This window comes from Salmo trutta, chromosome 4 (assembly GCF_901001165.1).
Source record: "Salmo trutta chromosome 4, fSalTru1.1, whole genome shotgun sequence".
In the NCBI taxonomy this organism is placed as follows: Eukaryota; Metazoa; Chordata; class Actinopteri; order Salmoniformes; family Salmonidae; genus Salmo; species Salmo trutta.
The window spans coordinates 7413283-7435122 of NC_042960.1; positions in this window are offsets into that span (position 1 = coordinate 7413283).

The following is a 21840-nucleotide window of genomic DNA, read 5'->3' on the forward strand; positions in this document are numbered from 1 at the left end:
TTGAGGAAATGTTCCTATTCTTTATTCCATTATTTTACACTCAATTGTGGATGTAATGCACATGGCATTTTGACTTAGGAGCACTAGTGGCAGTCAGATAAAACATTAAATGGTTACACCTGTATCATTGTTTCAAGTCTGGTGTGCTCAGGCTGGTATTACATTTGTATCATTTGAGGGGCGCGCATCACGAACAAAGTCATTTGTATAATTTTAATTTGCCTGTGAAAACCATTAGCAAAGTCTTCTTAGGCTTAGCCAGAGTCATTTATTTCATAAAGTATGGCTCAGGACTTAACTATACCACAGCCTCTGGTACAGTATGGCTCAGGGCTTAGCTATACCACAGCCTCTGGTACAGTATGGCTCTGGGCTTAATTATACCACAGCCTCTGGTACACTATGGCTCTGGGCTTAGCTATACCACAGCCTCTGCCATAGAAACAAACAGAGCATTGTGTCCGTGGTTACACCTTTACAATGCAGAAGACCTCTCGTCTATAGCCCAAACCATTCAAAACTAAAGACCTATTTTATCGGAGCTAGCTACATTTTCTTATTTCTGGTGCAGAGTCGCAGGACGATCTTAAAAAGGTACACACAAATTAACCATCATCAGTAAGGAACTATTAAAATATTTCAAATAAACCCTATTTAATCTATTTTAAAAAATTGTCACAGGAAATAGATGGTTTGCAGAATGGATCAGATGAGTTGGAGGTCATTACCAGTAAGTGTACATCCCATAAAGATGTGCCACGTTTCAAAAAAGGTTGGAGGTAACTGCCATATCTACTCCTCAGTAACAGTAGTTAGAGTGACATCTCAAACAGGAAAGGAGGTAGGGGGGTTGTATTGATATCCTAGGAACACACACACAAACCCTGTAAGGAAGGAGCGTGCAGCGTTGCAGTAAGGGCTTTGTGAGGGGAGGGAGCGTGAAGTGTTGCTGTAAGGGCTTTGTGAGGGGAGGGAGCGTGCAGCGTTGCAGTAAGGGCTTTGTGAGGGGAGGGAGCGTGAAGTGTTGCTGTAAGGGCTTTGTGAGGGGAGGGAGCGTGCAGCGTTGTTGTAAGGGCTTTGTGAGGGGAGGGAGCGTGCAGCGTTGCAGTAAGGGCTTTGTGAGGGGAGGGAGCGTGAAGTGTTGCTGTAAGGGCTTTGTGAGGGGAGGGAGCGTGCAGCGTTGCAGTAAGGGCTTTGTGAGGGGAGGGAGCGTGAAGTGTTGCTGTAAGGGCTTTGTGAGGGGAGGGAGCGTGCAGCGTTGTTGTGAGGGCTTTGTGAGGGGAGGGAGCGTGCAGCGTTGCAGTAAGGGCTTTGTGAGGGGAGGGAGCGTGCAGCGTTGCAGTAAGGGCTTTGTGAGGGGAGGGAGCGTGCAGCGTTGCAGTAAGGGCTTTGTGAGGGGAGGGAGCGTGCAGCGTTGCAGTAAGGGCTTTGTGAGGGGAGGGAGCGTGCAGCGTTGTTGTAAGGGCTTTGTGAGGGGAGGGAGCGTGCAGCGTTGCAGTAAGGGCTTTGTGAGGGGAGGGAGCGTACAGCGTTCCAGTAAGGGCTTTGTGAGGGGAGGGAGCGTGCAGCGTTGTTGTGAGGGCTTTGTGAGGGGAGGGAGCGTACAGCGTTCCAGTAAGGGCTTTGTGAGGGGAGGGAGCGTGCAGCGTTGCAGTAAGGGCTTTGTGAGGGGAGGGAGCGTGCAGCGTTGTTGTGAGGGCTTTGTGAGGGGAGGGAGCGTGCAGCGTTGTTGTAAGGGCTTTGTGAGGGGAGGGAGCGTGCAGCGTTGTTGTGAGGGCTTTGTGAGGGGAGGGAGCGTGCAGCGTTGCAGTAAGGGCTTTGTGAGGGGAGGGAGCGTGCAGCGTTGTTGTGAGGGCTTTGTGAGGGGAGGGAGCGTACAGCGTTCCAGTAAGGGCTTTGTGAGGGGAGGGAGCGTGCAGCGTTGTTGTGAGGGCTTTGTGAGGGGAGGGAGCGTACAGCGTTCCAGTAAGGGCTTTGTGAGGGGAGGGAGCGTGCAGCGTTGTTGTGAGGGCTTTGTGAGGGGAGGGAGCGTACAGTGTTGCTGTAAGGGCTTTGTGAGGGGAGGGAGCGTACAGCGTTGTTGTGAGGGCTTTATGAGAGGGAGCATGAAGTGTTGCTGTAAGGGCTTTGTGAGGGGAGGGAGCGTACAGCGTTCCAGTAAGGGCTTTGTGAGGGGAGGGAGCGTGCAGCGTTGTTGTAAGGGCTTTGTGAGGGGAGGGAGCGTGCAGCGTTGCAGTAAGGGCTTTGTGAGGGGAGTGTGAAGTGTTGCTGTAAGGGCTTTGTGAGGGGAGGGAGTGTGAAGTGTTGCTGTAAGGGCTTTGTGAGGGGAGGGAGTGTGAAGTGTTGCTGTAAGGGCTTTGTGAGGGGAGGGAGTGTGAAGTGTTGCTGTAAGGGGTTTGTGAGGGGAGGGAGTGTGAAGTGTTGCTGTAAGGGCTTTGTGAGGGGAGGGAGTGTGAAGTGTTGCTGTAAGGGGTTTGTGAGGGGAGGGAGTGTGAAGTGTTGCTGTAAGGGCTTTGTGAGGGGAGGGAGTGTGAAGTGTTGCTGTAAGGGGTTTGTGAGGGGAGGGAGTGTGAAGTGTTGCTGTAAGGGCTTTGTGAGGGGAGGGAGTGTGAAGTGTTGCTGTAAGGGCTTTGTAGGCAAGGAATCAGCAAGGGAGATGAGTTTTATTTGCAAAGGTCAGGCCTTCTGCGAGAGAAGGAGAGAGGGAAAGAGGGATGGAGGGAAGGAAGGAGGGAGATAATCTGATTCATCAGTGTCACTCGTCAGCTCAGGAGGAACAGTGCTGGTGCAGCCGCCGGGGAATCAGAGTTCCCATCAGCCACACACATGGGAGGGCGACGAGACTCACCGTCGGCATATTGGAGACTGAAGACCCACACAGATACTGATGTACACACACAGATACTGATACGGATGTACACACACAGATACTGATGTACACACACAGATACTGATACTGATGTACACACACAGATACTGATACTGATGTACACACACAGATACTGATGTACACACACAGATACTGATACTGATGTACACACACAGATACTGATACTGATGTACACACACAGATACTGATACTGATGTACACACACAGATACTGATGTACACACACGCTGACAGACATAGATACTGATACTGATGTACACACACACTGACAGACAGGGTTGGAAGAGTGTGTATGCATGTGTGCGTTTTTATTTTTGCATGTTCAGGCGCGCGTGTGCACATGTGCATCTGTGCTTGCCCGCGAGTGTGTGTGTGTATGCAAATGCCTGGCATGGCTTCACTCGGGATGTGCCAACTCACCAGCTCAAGTCTGCGTGGCGCAGGGGGCCTGGCAGGGAGTCTGCTGAGAGAAGAAGACCGCGGTCAGGAAGTCTGCTCCCGGGGAACAATACACAGAGCCAGGCAGACAGACAGGAAGACAGACACCCAGGCAGGCATCCACACAACACAGCAGCTCTGTGCTGCAGCCTTCTGTTTGTCCCATTCTGAAGCTGACAAATCACTGACTGCTACACGCTTTAATCCAGATTAGCGAGTCGACTGAGTGCTGGCACTGGCTGGCATGTGGTTAGATTCTCTCACTCTTTCTCTCTCTCGCCCTCTCTCTCGCTTCATTAGCTGGGGTAACTTTCATGCACACGTGCCTACATTACGGCTGTTTCAGATGGTCAGTATTGGAGGGAACGCTCAGTAGTTTTGCATGGTGAATGCTAATGCTAACAGATGGTCTGATACTGTGGCCAGGTTTATGTAGCCTCTGGTCAACAGTATTGGAGGAAGCACACAAACAAACACACAGAAAGGCAAACAAACCCAGGAAGTGCCTCTTTAAAATCCAAGTGTCCTTATCAGCTGTCAGAGTTCACCCCCCTTGATCCCTATTTCCTATGACACTTCCATTCTGCACAGTAAACTGGTCTCTCCCATAAAATAGATATTACATCTCACCAGGACTACCTGTATAGAAAATGAAGATAAACAGAAATAAATCATGAATTAGAGACAGAACTTTAATAATTATCGACCATCAAATATTCTCAGAATCCATTGCCCTGGTACAATGGCCCGTGTTCCCAGTGTCTTAGAGTAGGAGTGCTAATTTAGGATCCGTTTTGTGGTTTGGATCCTAATGAATAAGACAGGGAGACTCTTTGTGAATACAGGACAATGTGACACCCTGGGCTCTAACTACGCCTCAGCAGAGCTTGTGTTCTTTCCAGTGTGTTGGCGTTGATCGCCTTTGAAACATAATGAGGCGTACAGAAACACCATGCAAATAGATTCCTCCCAGCATGCCTCGCTCCCGCCCAGCGGGAAGAGAAAGAGGGGGGGGGGTATGTGAGCTGAATTCCTGGCTGGGATTCAACGTCGTAGCCTATGCTGTGTTGATGAAATATTCCCACAAGCACTCAGCCCATTTTTTACTTCACCTTAACTAACCGTCAAAACGAGAAGAAAAATAGTCTCACGCCATATCTAAAACAGTTATTGTTTATGGAAAACACAGCAGACTGACACATACAGCGTCATACAGGAGCAGCTTCCAGTCAATCCTGAGGGTTTGCCTATTTGCTGTCCTTTAAAGCTAGAATACTTAGTTGCTACATCCATTTTTGGACTTATAAATGAATGATACTGTATATACCCATTGATTCTTGACGAATATAACTTATACATGCCTCATGAGCTTAGTTCAACTGTCATACCCCATCAGAACCGAAAATATAAGCTTGTTTTACTCAAATGTTTATAAACAATGTAAATGTAAACAAACACTACATAGAAAGGATTTTCTCTTACCCTACGAGGTCCAGAACCTGCTGGATTTCTGTTCTACCTGATAATTAATTGCACCCATCTGGTGTCCCACGTCCAAATCAGTCCCTGATTAGAGGGGAACAACGAAAAAACACAATGGAACTGGCTTCGAGGTCCAGAGTTGAGTTTGAGGGCTGCATAGCCTCAAAACATGGTTAGAACTGTAACAGCATGGGTATCAGTCCTCGCATCCATAGCTCTGTCTATACATTTTGAGAGTGGTTACATTTCTCCAGGCACATCCCTAAGCCTTTTACAGAAACAGAGGCGGGTTGACGGCTTTGTTATTGTTTCAATTAAGGATTTTAGATTTAAATGTGCACTAAGAACTTATTTCACTTAAGGATTCGAGCTTTAATTGTGGCCTAAGACATGCTTACCAGAACGTGGAGAGCAGAGTTGTTAAGATTCAGAAAAAAATAAAACTGAATAGGCCCTTTTTTTCTAAATTGGATTCAAAAGGCTGTGCAGGAAATGCGGCTGGTAGAATCTCTGTAATCAGGCCATTACTGTGACTAGCCGTAATGCTCTGGCCCATGTTTTTTAAAGAACACGCCAACATAGCCTTTTTACAGTCTCTTTATAATGCCCTTTAGTCACCCAAGAAACCCTTGTTGGAGCCTCTGTGGCTCTGAGAATAGGTGTGTTCCGGTTGAACACACCTGTACCCTGCAGGTGCAGGGCACAAAAAGGAAAGTTATGAATGAAAGATACAATAGAGACCTGCACTCTGTTAGAAAAGTCCTCAGTTGTATTGGGCAATGTGTTTTTTTTTCAACCCAACAGCCTTTGACAGGCATTTGCCTTACAGTATCTCACTGGTTCTCAATCCTGGTCCTGGGGACCCATAGGGGTGCACATTTTTGTTTTTGCCCTGATTCAAATGATCAACTCATCAAAAGGCGCTGATGATTTGAGTCAGGTGTGTAGTGCTAGGGCAAAAACAAAAATGTGCCCCCCTTTGGGTCTGTCACGACTTCCGCCGAAGTTGGTGCCTCTCCTCGTTCGGGCGGCGTTCGGCGGTCACCGTCACCGACTTTCTAGCTGCCACCGATCCATGTTTCTTTGTCCATTTGTTATGTCTTGATTGTTCACACCTGGCTCCCATTTGGTTCTGATTATTTCCCTATTTAAACCCTCTGGTTATCAGGATGTTTTGTGCGTTATTATTTTACTGTTGGTCGTGTTAGTTGTGTTTGTCATATTTGTTTTATCCCTGGGTGGATTTTGACTGATGAGCTTTTCTAGAGTAAATACGTATATTTTACTCAGTTTGGTGTCCTGAAATTGACTCTATTTCTCATCTCCACTACACAGACAGAGCCCCCAGGACCAGGATTGAGAACCACTGCTGAGTATCTAGTTGTTGGGCCTTTGTGACTGTAACAAGGTGTTTGAGTCGATATTGTACCACTGTACACAGGGCAAAGCATGTTTGCACTGAAACACTTGTAAGTTCCAAGAGTGTGTTATACTTGATATAATTTCTGTTAACTTACAAGTAAAATATTGTGTCATTTGGTCACCTACATGTTAGTTTTTGCCAGAACTCTCAATTTATAAGTCTCAACCCTTGTACAAGGAAACTTTTAGCCAAAGCCCTCCCCTTTGCGATCTGTGTGGGCAGACACACGTGAAGCACTCAAGGAGAAGATACATCAAAATAACCAGTGACAAAAACCCAAAGACTAGAACTACTGCCGCTTGTTATCTCACACATCCCATTCAGTCCCGGCAGATCCTTCAGTCTGCATACAGAATCTGCCCACGGGAGATTATACTCGATAATGTACACAAGGCACGACATGTTTTCACAGATTCTACTGGAGCACTCTATGATCCAGGAGTGTACTTACGTCAGCTCGGAGGGCTCAGCTTGGCCCTTAGGGACAACCTCTGAATATGACACATTGTAACACGCCTCTGCTGCTTTAAGCCACCCCCCAGCCTTGCTGAGGATTTGGAGGGAGTCACGCTTGTCTTAATTGAGTCCACAGTATCTTCAGTAGATGTAGGGCTGATGGAGGTGTCACTCGTTAAATGAGGCACAGTCGGGAATCCCAGGCAGGAGATTCGTTTTTTTTTTGCGACCCATGTGAAATTAGTGGTGGTTGGTTACCTAACCTGCTCATAACTTCGTATAATGTAGAGTAATTCTCTTTAAACTCCGAAAGAAAAACATACCTAATCCATCGTCAAGAGTGGTTGAGTTCTACAGTATTTTGTAAGGCGGTCTGAGCTGTGAGCTTCACACTCAAAGAGCCGATGTACCGACACTAATTTACTGAGACATTTGTCGTCTTGATGCCAACAGATGCATCAGAACGTTCAGAACTATTCATTCCTGGCTACACTCAAGGTGAGCTCTCCAATAATAACAAACGCCATGGTGAATTCATTTAGCGAAGTCTGATTGAAAAACCCAGCCAACCCTAAAGCTAATAAAGGACTATATTGAGGATTAACTTCAACTTCCACGATTGTCGATCAACTTCCTTGAATGTGTAATTGAGTTCATTTGCCCTTTGTTAAGGGTATCCTTAATGAAACGTTTTACCTCACTGGACTGGAAATGATGAAATACTGTAGATGGAATGGATAAGTCCTTCTCTCCCTCATGAGCCTTGGCATTCAACTTGTTTGTTTGTGTCTCACTCCGTAATCAACCTACAGTTCTCTGTTTTCAAGGTTCCTGTCTTATATTGAAGCAAATACTGATTTTAATTACAGTTAAGTTGACAAATAACACAGAGAAACAACTCTGGTAAATGAGCAAAACTGAACAACATCTACTAATCATAACGTTTTTTACCCTCTGACGACCTGAGGGTGGTGAGGTCTGCCCAACTCATCACCGAGGGCAAACTACCTGCCCTCCAGGACACCTACAGCACCTGATGTCACAGGAAGGCCAAAAAGATCATCAAGGATAACAACCACCCGAGCCACTGCCTGTTCACCCCTCTATCATCCAGAAGGCAAGGTCAGTACAGGTGCATCAAAACTGGGACCGAGAGACTGAAAAACAGCTTCTAAGGCCATCAGACTGTTAAATAGCCATCACTAGCTGGCTTCCACCCGGTTATGCAACCCTGCACCTTAGAGGCTGCTGCCCTATATACATAGAATCGCTGGCCACTTTAATAATGGAACACTAGTCACTTTAATAACGTTTACATACTGCTTTACTCATCTCATATGTATATACTGTATTCTACTCTATTGTATTTTAGTCAATGCCACTCTGACATTGCTCAATCTAATATTTATATATTTCTTAATTCCATTCTTTTACTTTCAGATGTGTGTGTATTGTTTTTAGATACTACTGCACTGTTGGAGCTAGAAACACAAGCATTTCGGTACACCTGCAATAACATCTGCTAAATATGTGTATGCGACCAATAACATTTGATAACTCGTTTTTTGTTATAAATGGTTCACGTACAAATGTTGACTGTCACGGCTGTTTGAAGGAGCGGACCAAGATGCAGCGTGTTCGTAGTTCCACATATTTATTAAAAGTGATACTGAATGCAATACACTGAAATACTTGAAAATACAAAACAACAAACCGTGACGCAGAGAGGACAACACACTACTCAAAAGACAATAACCCACAAACCACAATGAGAGAACCCCTACTTTAATATGATCTCTAATCAGAGGCAATGAGGATCAGCTGCCTCCAATTAGAGATCAACCCCAAACAATCCCAACATAGAAATAGACAAACTAGAACCGAAACATAGAAAACATAGATAAACCAAAAACACCCCGTCAGGCCCTGCCCTACACTACTATAGAAAATGACATCTTACTAGGGTCAGGATGTGACATTGACACACTTCAAGAGGCTTGTTACCGTCGCCGACTGCTCACATGGGGGATTATTTTGAAAACCCTTAAAACACTTTTCGACTCTGGAACAACCTGATTTTGATGGCCTAATGCTTTTCAATAAGTCCCAGGAGGGGGAGAGAGGAGAGGAGAGGAAAGAGCATTTCACCTGGTTTCACTTTATCACCTAATCTCTTGGGAATCTTATTACAGTCGCTCGAAGACTAAGAGTCGGGGGGAGGAAAAAACCTGCCAGTTTTACCCATTCACGACGGTTGGGGAGAACGTAGTTTCACAGCAATGACTCAGGAGGCATTGTCGCCCGTTTCCACCTCATTATTCTACAGGCATTACATATTCAACGTCGCATTTGCAGTCGCAGTGGCAAATGCCCCAATGCTTTACAGCTTTTAACTGCATATACAAGCAGTGTTATTAATCATATTCGGGGAGACGGATAGATAGCGATCTCTTCAGTTCACGCACGCACGCACACACATAACCCATCCTCAACACTCCACTGATCAAGGTGCTACCAGGTAATAAAGCATTTCTCCTCACTGCTCTTTTCATTTGACAGAAGGCAATGGTGTTGACGAGGTGAGCATTCTCGCTCAATTTTCCCCTGCTTCTTTTTTTCCGTATGTTGTGCCTCTCCAGGGAGCTTGGAACACCACACTGTAGGTGTCACACTTGAGAAAACTCATTATTTCTACCACAGGTGGCAATTTTAAGGCAGGGAACGACAGTCTTTGTGACCTAGCGGAGCTTAGGAAAGGCCTATGATTGTGTGCTCCCGACAAAACATGAATGAATGTATAAATCATTGATCTTCCATGCGTGTAGCGCACGCAGTGTATAAACGAGTGGGGGGCGGGGGGGCGTTGAGGGGGTACGTGTTGGAGGAGAAGGCATATGCGTTTTGGGGGGTACACGTTGTGGGTGGGTGTGAAGAAAAAGGGGTACCTCTTTTCTTCATTCCCTGCACGGTTGGAGAGATATCCACCCACTGGATGAATTGTGGCCTGTGTTCTGTAGTCTAGTATACACACGTTGAACATAGTCTTACCTAATGCTTCTCAGCTACAACAGGTCTCATGGTCTTATTAATGCTCCTCAGCTACAACAGGTCTAATGGTCTTATTAATGCTTCTCAACTACAACAGGTCTAATGGTCTTATTAATGCTTCTCAGCTACAACAGGTCTAATGGTCTTATTAATGCTTCTCAACTATAACAGGTCTAATGGTCTTACTAATGCTCCTCAGCTACAACAGGTCTAATACTATAGTCTTACTAATGCTCCTCAGCTACAACAGGTCTAATACTGTAGTTTTACTAATGCTCCTCAGCTACAACAGGTCTAATACTGTAGTCTTACTAATGCTTCTCAGCTACAACAGGTCTAATACTGTAGTCTTACTAATGCTTCTCAGCTACAACAGGTCTAATGGTCTTATTAATGCTTCTCAGCTACAACAGGTCTAATACTGTAGTCTTACTAATGCTCCTCAGTTACAACAGGTCTAATACTGTAGTCTTACTAATGCTTCTCAGCTACAACAGGTCTAATGGTCTTATTAATGCTTCTCAACTAAAACAGGTCTAAGGGTCTTACTAATGCTTCTCAGCTACAACTGGTCTAATACTGTAGTCTTACCAATGCTTCTCAGCTACAACAGGTCTAATACTGTAGTCTTACCAATGCTTCTCAGCTACAACAGGTCTAAAACTGTAGTCTTACTAATGCTTCTCAGCTACAACAGGTCTAAAACTGTAGTCTTACTAATGCTCCTCAGTTACAACAGGTCTAATACTGTAGTCTCACTAATTCTTCTCAGCTACAACAGGTCTAACAGTATTACTAATGCTTCTCAGTTACAACAGGTCTAATGGTCTTATTAATGCTTCTCAGCTACAACAGGTCTAACGGTCTTATTAATGCTTCTCAACTACAACAGGTCTAATGGTCTTATTAATGCTTCTCAACTAAAACAGGTCTAAGGGTCTTACTAATGCTTCTCAGCTACAACTGGTCTAATACTGTAGTCTTACCAATGCTTCTCAGCTACAACAGGTCTGATACTGTAGTCTTACTAATGCTTCTCAGCTATAACAGGTCTAACAGTATTACTAATGCTTCTCAGTTACAACAGGTCTAATGGTCTTATTAATGCTTCTCAGCTACAACAGGTCTAACGGTCTTATTAATGCTTCTCAGCTACAACAGGTCTAATGGTCGTATTAATGCTTCTCAGCTACAACAGGTCTCATGGTCTTACTAATGATTCTCAGTTACAACAGGTCTAATGGTCTTACTAATGATTCTCAGTTACAACAGGTCTAATGGTCTTACTAATGATTCTCAGTTACAACAGGTCTAATGGTCTTACTAATGATTCTCAGTTACAACAGGTCTAATGGTCTTACTAATGATTCTCAGTTACAACAGGTGCAGAGGGAAGGTCTCTGAGTTTACCTCTCCTCCCCAAATGCAAGAACTTGTATAAGAGGTCATATGAAGACACAGCTCCCAGCAACCAGAGGAGAGAGAGAGAGAGAGACAGTGTGGGAGAGAAAAACATGAAAAAAAGTGATGACTCATTGACCGTGAGGATGCAGACACAGACCGATGCTGCAAGTCTGATCTCTCTCTCTCTTTTCTCATTCACTATATCTGTCACAGTCTCTCTCTTCCTCTGCATGTTTATGCTGTTACATAGTTAGGATGCAAATGATGACATTATTAGTGCTGTCTATTCATATTCTTCAGTCTAGCCAATTCTGGAAATGAAGTTATCTTCAGGGATGGAAGCGGGATACGTAGCTACACTATGTCCCAAAACTATTTAATTAGCCATTTTCGACCTGCCTCAAAACTACTGTAGAAAATACACCATTTGGTTATACAGTAGACAGTGTTTGTTATATAAGCAATTTACCCCGAGTAGAGGGAGTCATCAGATCAGAGTTCAAAGCAGTCACTGCTATGGCATTATGGGCAATAACATCACCAATCCACATTCAGAAACTGGAACCCCTAGGACTGAAGGCAGTGCTGAAGAAAGTTCCCAACAATGGGCTTTAATACATTCAAGTCTATTTTTAGAACACGCGTGCCCACTTAAATGCCCACAGACGCCCATGAAATTCTTCTATTAAATGTCTCCAGGTACTCATTACAGGATAGGAAGCATGTGTGTGTGGGGGGGGGGGTTTACATGCGTGACTGTAAGACAGAGAAAATAGCACTATCCTTCCAACAAACACAAAAGCGGATATGTATTCCCAGTATTCCCATTGAGAGATAAAAAGCAGCCACTTGAAGTGTCTCATTCCATCCCTCTCAAATCATCCCTCCCTTCCCTCAATAGGCTATCCAACCCCGTGATGAACTCTGACTGATAAATATTTAAGATGCACCATGATTAAAGTGCAGCTTCACCTTGACAGAGAAATCCATTGACGGAGACAGAATCAATCCCATTGATTCCAATGATAGGGGCTGAAAAGGACAGATAGCTATGTGTAGGAAGTGAAGGAGCGAACGACTGAGGGAGGGGGGAGAGGGAGGAGGGAGAGAGCGGAGAAGGGAGGAATGGAAGGAGGGAACGACTGAGGGAGGGGGGAGAGGGAGGAGGGAGAGAAGGGAGGAATGGAAGGAGGGAGCGAGCGAGAGGCGGAAGATGGGGGAGGAAGGGGAAGTAAAGGAAAAAGGGGGAAGTTTTGGCTCGCTAGTCGAGCTCCTGTGGCTGGATGAAAAATGCATGTGACAACAGTCAACAACACAATTATTTGCATGGCTCAGAGAGTAGGAACCAAAGCACTGATAAACATTGAGCCCCACCCCCCGGCCCAACAACAACCCACATACAGCTCAGTAGATATGGAAAGAAGAGAGAGAATGAGGAAGGGAGGGGGGAAGAGGAGACAGAGGATGGTGTGTGGGTTGGGGAGGCGTGTGTGGGTGTGTGTTCATGTCTGTGTGTGCTAGTTAAATGCTATTGCTTCAAATCCTATTATAACAATTGGATGACTGGGTGTTCCAGTAAGCATCAATGTGTTTCCTTCATTAGCCGACTTTATTGGGAAAAATTCATCGGTAACTCTGCCAAGCCTACAAGCAAGAAACTGACGATACAACAATGCAACAAATACATTGATCATCTCAGCAAGGTTTTAGCTGTGGTCGTGGAGCTGGGGGGAAGTGCATGTAAAATGTAGCTGAGATGTCGTTGAAATAAACATCTGCATTTTGAAAATCTTTTTTAGCAATATTTTATTAATGAAAGCAGAAAGATGTTGTTGAACAGATACTGTGTAAAACTTTCGAGTACTTAAGCATGGAATACATTGCAAGTAGGCGGGATTTTCACACCTACAGTAGCCGGGCTATAAAACTAATTGTTGGATAACAGATCGGCTCTCGGAACACATTAACACGCGTTACTGTGTGTGTCGATATTATGCGTCGATTCTCTCTCTGTGTATGAGTATGTCTGACTATATAGAGAAGAACGCTCAATGAAATATGTTTTAATCCAGGGCTGTCGGAGTGTAACAATAAAAGTCAGGTCCGCTCGGCTCTCTCGAGGGTTTGATTGCTGGCCTTTAATTAGCCCTGAGATAAGCACCAGAGATACCTGTCATGTTGCAATCTAACCCTAACCTTAACCCTTTAATTATCCCTGAGATAAGCACCAGAGATACCTGTCATGTTGCAATCTAACCCTAACCTTAACCCTTTAATTATCCCTGAGAGAAGCCTCAGAGATACCTGTCATGTTGCAATCTAACCCTAACCCTTTAATTAGCCCTGAGAGAAGCCTCAGAGATGCCTGTCATGTTGCAATCTCTTCTAGGACACCTCTATGCCTCATGAAAAGCCAATTCATTCATTGCGGTGTGTCTGTCTCTCCCACCCACTACACTAAAGCCTACCTCATCTTACTCCAATCTTCCACTCTATTAATCCCTTAGCCTACAATATCTGCGCCCCCCCCGGAAATCTAATTAACATACTAAAAAAAATCCCAGTCTTTTTTTTGTTGCATGGGCTGCGTCTCAATCCACCACATCTGCCAATATCGCCCTTCCGCATCTGCGGTGAAAGGTGGCAGAGCTAGAGCGGAGTTTGTCAGACCATGAGTGAAACGGTCGTCTCACAAAAACATATTTAGCATCCAGACTGTTTTGATGAGACTCCCACGAACATGATGGCGTTCTCCATTTCCCTCTAGGACGCCCACAAGCCTCACAAGACTATTCCGAAGTGAATAAGTTTAATAACTCTCTGATATAGGACAGACACTTCAGAACAAACTTCCTTTAGATTTTGTGTTGGACTATCTGTTGTTCCATGTAGTGCATCTGTTATTCAATAGGTTTCTACTGGCTTATAGCAGTAATGCCAAATTCATGTTTCATCCAATATTTTTTGATACCTTAAGGGGTCTTAAAATTCCAAATCAAATAGCTAAATGATCAAATTAAATCAAACTTTATTTGTCGCCCATTTGTCACATGCGCCGAATACAACAGGTGTAGGCCTTACCGTGAAATGCTTACTGACAAGCCCTGAACCAACAATGCAGTTCAAGAAGAGTTGCCTAGACAGGCCTTAGCAACCATAACACCCAAGTCTGACATCATCACCGTGGCAATGCCTAATGCAGTGCCAGGCACCGTCCACACTCTGACCAAACCAATCGCAGGGGCCAAAAGCGAAGGATAAGAAAAAGACGAGGAACAAAACATTGTTCTAACCGTGTCCATCCGTGACTGATATAGTTGGCTTGAGGACCAGAAGAGGGCTTAATAGTTTTGCTTAATTTAGTTACACATCATTGTCGCGAGAGTAAAAAAAAAAAAAACATCTTGGCCGTATGTTAAGATTCCTAGCAGGCAGATTAGCTAACCTTTTACTAGCAGGGCTGAAACGTCAGCGGTCGTTTAATTGCTTTGTTAGAAGAAAATAAATTAAATATCTTTAAAAGGTCAAGACTTGATATTTCCAATTATGAAGCACTTCTAATCAGCTGTGGGAGATAGAACAGCTATGGCATTGGCCCGGAGGTGGGTGTGGCCCTTCACAGAGCTGTGTCCTGCCAATGCATCTTAATCAGAGCACACTATCATACACACACATTCCCATACACACAAGGATGCAGAAGCGCACATGGCGCGCACACACACACACACACACACACACACACAGTCTTGTATAACTAACCTTGTGGGGACACAATTCTGTCACACCCTGATCTGTTTCCCCTGTCTTTGTGCTTGTCTCCACCCCCCTCCAGGTGTTGCTCATCTTCCCCAGTGTATTTATACCTGTGTTCTCTGTTTGTCTGTTGACAGTTCATTTTGTTCGTCAAGCCCACCAGAGGTGTTACCCTTGCTCTTGTCTGTTTCTAGTTCCTGTTTTCTAGTTTTCCCGGTTTTGACCCTGAACCTGCCTGCCATTTCTGTATGTTGTCACACCACCCTGGATTATTGACCTCTGTCTGCCGGTCGGTTGTGACACAGCCTGGGATCGAACCCCAGGCTGTAGTGACGCTGCAACACTGCGATGGAGTGCCTTAAACTGCTGCGCAACTCGGGACGCCATAAGATACATTTCTGTTGACTTATGGAAAGGCCTAACCAACACATAGAAACCTATTTGTTAAACAGAAGAGCTACTTGGCTGAAAAACATGAACGTTTTGTCACTCGGGTCCAATCGGTTCTGGCCTATAGTCAGACTCATTAGGGTACGGGTTGGGTCTAGGTCTGGTTGTCGTTGGGTCCATTCGGGTTAGGGTCAGATTGTTCTCTGGTCCGTTCAGAACAGATTCATCTTATTAGCGTAAAATAAATATGCTATAGGTTATGCAGAGCCGTGGTTGGTTCCACTTGGGTCCACTCGGGTTTATCAGTTGTAGTTACAGTACATAGAATTTTGGACCCACTTGTGTCCTGGGTCAGATATCCGGGTTCGGGTGGACCTGTGAAGACCTCTAGTACAGACAACAGCTGCCGTATCAACGAGGAGTCGCTGTTCAATGACTCCAGGGTCGTTGGTTAATGTAATAGCTACGTCGTCTCATACAAGTAACACTCTTCAATAAATCCAGGATTTTTCTCCTCTCCCCTTCTCGTCTTAGCTTGCATCATCAAAGCCCCACAGTGATGAGTGGTTGAAAATGAATGATAAGACGCAAGGGCTGTACCTTTCAGGGGATCTTCAAGTATCCTCGTTTGGCCTCTCGTTGGAAGAAAGACCTTAAGAACTTGTTGAGCTATAACTCAGAAATAGCACTTTGCTGTTAGCGGTAATATGGAGAAAGTACCGGACCACACTACATTCTAATCAAGGTAGATCAGCATCCGTTAGTAGCTGCTAGCTCAGATGACAAGCTACGACAGCACATACACTGACTATTATGTACATACTGTAGTTCATTGGGACCAAACATAACCGCTAATTGGCTAGGCTATTTTATTTCCAGCGTGACATTTTTCTGTACACAGTAGAAGTATGATTTCTCATTAAAAATGAATAAAAAGTCATTCGTAAATCAAACTGCACACTATGGGCAAAGGATATTGTAATTTCCTTATGTCTGGCCATAATAGGAAAGTAACCTTAATTAAAAGAGAGAATGTGCCCAGACAATGTCTTGAAGAAAAAGTCAATTGGATATAATTCTTTAGTTTCAGACGTGGTGCAATTTATAAATTGCCTCTCTTAACTCCATCTGTAATGCTTTTGCTGTTTTAATATAGTTCAGTTCACTCAATACCAGCAGTCTTCAAGTATAGCTATAGCTTTAACTGCAAGGTAACTGTAAAGGAACACTGTAAAGGAACACTAGAAAGGAACACTGTAGAGTATGTCATCGAAGAACATTGGAATAATCATTGGAGAACCGATGTACAACAAATTACGGATAAAGGCACACATGTCAATTGTGAGAACTTCAGTGCAAGTCCTGCACTCATGACCTAACATATGTTTGGAAGCACCAGGGCTCAATTAGTACTTAAAATGACTTTTATACAAATCCATCAACCAATACGGCCTTTGCCCTCTAATTGTCTGCTAAGCTACAACGAGGGATAAAATCCTTCGGAGATAAAAGGGGAAGCCATTAAGCTTTACACCGCTTCCACCAATCATCATTAAGCTTCCAACACTTCCACCAATCACTATCAGTTAAATCTTGCACAGCACCAGACAAGTAAGGCTCATCATAGAGCAACGAAAGACAAGCTAGGCGAGATAGCGTTAAGGCTAATGATGACGTTCGTCCCGCGTCAGGCCCATCCAGAATGAAGTGAAACACATGGGTTATAAAGAGGCTAAGGAGGCCTAAAGCGGTGTCATGGGAACACTACTGATCTGATGAACAGGCTAATTATGCAGGTTAAAAGCCTTCTATCTTAGGACCATGGAGGACGGTGGCCCGGATGTTTCCCACAAATTTATTCAAACAGATTTTTTTTCCATCAAGATTCTTATTATTTCCCAGTGTTGACTTTGCGTTGACGGCTTGGAGGAGACGATGGATGCTTGAATGGCTTTCTTTCCAAGCGAATGCGCTTCCTCAGAAATGCTTAGAATCTGCAGAATGTTTGTAAATGGCCTCCAATTCATCGCTATGGGGCACTTTATCACTCTGGCAACTGGACTGTATATGCACAGCAGATTTTCATAAAGCAATCTTTTGGGAATAATATAGAAGTGAGAATCTCTTTATAGATCAAGAATCTCATGTGACGGTTTAATGACTGTTTTCATAATGTCACACAGAGATAATCGACTTCCCACAATGCAACAGTCCCATTGGAAGATGGTTCTCTCTCTCTCTAAGGAACTGTATCATTTCAATCTACCGGCTCCCGAACTCCCATCACCCATATTGGATTAACAACGTTGATTTACGATGCTGTCACATCCCACACAAAGAGAAGTGTGTGTGTGTGTGTGTGTGTGTGTGTGTGTGTGTGTGTGTGTGTGTGTGTGTGTGTGTGTTGCCGTGATTTACAACGTGCATCTCAATATATCACGCATGTTTGGACCGTTACTTTAATGACTGCTTATTGTCTTTAATTGCCCTCAATTGAACCTGCTCGTCTCAAACTGAATCACATATGGGGCATTGGGATTTCCCAAACAAGGAAAGCCTGCACAAGAAGCATAATTAGTCTAAAACAAAGGATCAATCATCAACTACTGTCTGTGTGGAATTTCTCCTAATGAAAGAGAATGTGTTAAGTTTTCATTTAAGATTATTAAACAACGAATCAGAGAACAAATCAGAAAAGAATTGCGTTGAATCAGATACAACTTTCTGAAAATAAAATCAACTCAATGTTGTGTTCTTTAATAACTGCCTTAATGTTCTCTACGGTCTAGATAGGAGTTCATTAAAAGCTAGGTGGAGGACAGGGGGGTTTTCACCCATTCAAAGGCAGGACTTCAGAAGCAGTGTGGTTGGTATCAAAACCATGGGGGTCTTTTTGTCTGAATGAAAAGGTTTTTCACACAGATATAGCTGACAAGACCCTATCACAGTGGTTAATATGACATCCACTTGTCATCACAAACTAGCCCGTGCAATGGCTTCAAAGACAAGTCCACCCGGACACAAATCTTTAAGCCACAAACTCACAACGAGGACCTTGATCTTGAGATTGTGCCACTATTCCATCACAGACGCACCGCGAAACAAGAGCAGCATCGCTGGTTCTATTTGACAGCTACTACATAAACTGAAGAAACCCAGAGAAAATGCCTGCCAAAGAGCCCATCATCTCAATTATAATGAGGCTGTATACGCTCCATTACCATCACATGCTTAGTGAACCTTACAGGAAATCATCCAGAGGGGGTCACGTCATATTCCGTCACATAACATTCCAGATACCACGCCTTGTTGCTACTTCTCCGTGTTGCAGGTGGCCTAGCGGTTGCTCCCGTAAGTCGCTCTGGATAAGAGCGTCTGCCAAATGACTACAATGTAAATGTACCCATCGGAGAGGCACTACTGAACTACTTAACAGCTATGGAGTTCATTCCTGCTTGTTGCAGACACACACACAGTTTGCCTTGTTTCAGCTGAAGGGAGAGGCTCACCCCGATATGTCATTTCTGGTTCTGATGAGGCTTTGATCACTCGGTCTCACACAGCAGCCCAGTCTCTCACACACACACGCACACAATGATTCCTGACAGACAGCAGAGCTCCCTTCACAGCAGGAAGGGTTGGAGTTGGGATGAGGACAAACCCCGGGGCAGAAACCGCTTCTTTAAGGTTGGTTACAGCCAGAGAAATGTTCCACCACAACATCATACCAGTCATCCGACAGATTCCCATTCAGAGCGACACACAGAAGCATCCATGGTCAATGCCCTGCTCAAGGGCATGTTGACCGATCTACCACCAGGCCAAAAAACGTGAACCCGAACCCTCCAAGATCCCCCCTCAGTTCCCCAATAGCTGTCCCTCAACCATTCGAGACCCCTCCCACAGTCCCCCGGGAAGAAAAAAAAATATATATAATTAATTCCATTCCCCACCCCGTAGAACCACCCAACGCACCAACAACCAAGAGAATGAACTAAAGAGACAAAAGGAAAAGACAGAAGAAAACAGCAAACAACAATGCAAAAAACATATATTTTTTTTATAATAAATGTAAAACAAAGGACATCAAGGACAACTAAAATCATAACAGCAATGCCAACTGTATATGTTTGTGTGCATGTGTGGCACTATTACATGTATGTGTGTGTTCTTGTATGTGTTTATTTGAATGAGAGTGTGTGTATATGCATGTGTACAAACACCTGCACGGCATCAGCCTCAGGCAAACCGGCATTAGTTTTAAAAACACTGTCCCTCAGTGTCATTCAAATGTATTTTTATTATGTTTTATTTTGACTTTTTATCTTTGACCATCATTCTATCTCCCGCCCAGCAACTCCACTCCCACTTGTCTCCAATTCCACATCCCAACCCTCAGCTTCCCTCAGCCCATCCCATCTATCTCTGCTGGCCACCCACTTCGGGTTTCTACGCAACACATATCTTTCAACTATGCTCTGATGTTTAACGTACAATTTCAATCTATCTAATCGAATAGAATCCACAGATTGTGAGTTGAAGATAAAAACTTTTACTAAGAGTATTAGTATATTAGAAATTGACTCTCCAGATCTCCTAAGAGTACTATTTCTAGGGTCAATTTTAGATCAATGCTATGCATTTTCAGCCATTCCTGAACCTGAGACCAGAAACAGGCTGCCTGAGGGCAATACCAAAATAAATGGTCTATTGATTCTGTATCCTCACAACAAAATCTGCAGAGCTGCAATGATTTTATGCCCCAAATATTCAACATTTTGTTGGTGGCAAGAATTCTATATAATCATTTTAGATGAAAAGCACGAAGTCTTGAGTCTTGCGTTGTTTTATATATCAACTCATACACCCTGTACCATGGAATCGGTAAATCAAAAATCTCTTCCCAACTATTTTGCAATCTGTTTGGCACAGTTGTCAACATCCTGGTCCTCAAATGAAACTGGTATACTTTCCTATTTATGGTATTTTTATTCCTCCGCCAGTTTTGATCCTTTATATTGGGCAGACAGACCAGTTTCCTACCTCCTCCCGTTGCCACCCGCCTCCTCCATTTTTGGGGCAATGCTGTAATCAATTGGTTGTACTCTTGGATTGAGCAGACCTTTCCGTACAATTCTGATAACTCCATGAAGGACATAACTCTACCATTCCAATTTACAATATCATTTAAGAACAAAATACCCTTTTCAAACATCTTTCCCATAAATACAGGTATTTTATCAACCAGCACATTTGAGTTCAGCCATAATATTTGTTGTAATATTTGTTCTATCTTTTCAGGGGGATGAAATTGAAACTGTAGCCAGCTCTGCAATGCTTGTTTGAAAAAGAGAGACCACAACAACTGTTCTTAACAACTGTTCTTAAACTATGAACAATGTACCTGGGAATGAAGGAAGTCTTTTTTGTTGTTGTTCTGATGCTAATTTCGTACTGCTGTATTATTCTAGTGATTGACAAAAAGAAGCATTTGACCTGATAACTATATGAAGTTACAGCAAGTATTTAGTCACATGCACATTTTACTGGCGAGAATCAGTAATGAGGAAAAATGCAAAAAATATTATTATTAATATTTTATGCACACAGATACTTCAAGGAAGCCCAAAATCTCATTACAGTAACTTGCCTCATAGGGTCCTTGACCCGATGTATCCTCTGTAGCTCACTACCCACCACCCGCAAGGCTGAAGGGTAGATGCTGTGCATGACTGACACCACCGTTCCCCACCATTTGGAGCTAGATTTCCCTTCGCTTTCATAAGATCAAACAGATCTCCACAAGCACCAGCTTCCACAGGCAGAGCCACTATGAGGTCACGGTTGCCAACAGAACTGGCAGAATTCCTCGTCGACTCCTTTCTTGATCTGTAGTGGAGACACATTCTGAAGATGGGGTACGAAAAATCTAGTGCTTGACGATTGTAGTGTGGGCTTTCGCTGCGATACTTCAGGCACCAAATTATTACACAAGTACCGCCATTTTAATTCTATAGATTACATTCTCTCTGCTAAATGGCAATGAGAAGTGCAAACACAACCAAATAGTTCATAATACTCATAGTACAATCCTTTTAGAGGGACTGGAAAAAGAAATAGTGCATACTGTAACAGATGAAACAGATTGCTCATGAGCAGACGTTTAAATAATAACCACTGTACTTCTAACTTATCGGCCTCATTGACTCAAACAATGTCACCTAATTCATGTAATTACTTCCGCACATAAAAGCCAAAGGAGACTCCTGTTAATTGAATAATAACGACTCGTGCGGTTTGTTTTGGCACCGTTAACCTCCGCAACCTGAGTTAATGAGAGCAGTGGGTCATGGGACGGCGGCGTGCAACGCGATCAGCGAGTCAATCTACTACTTCCTGCTTCGATAGCTCCAGGGACGCTGTAAACTCCGACCGACACGCCACCTCTACCAGCAGCCGTCAGCAGCCTCAACCTCCATTATTGATGCTACACTTAGGGCTACTGACTGTCCAAGAGAATAATTCACAATGTTTCTCAGTTTATCTCAACTTTCATT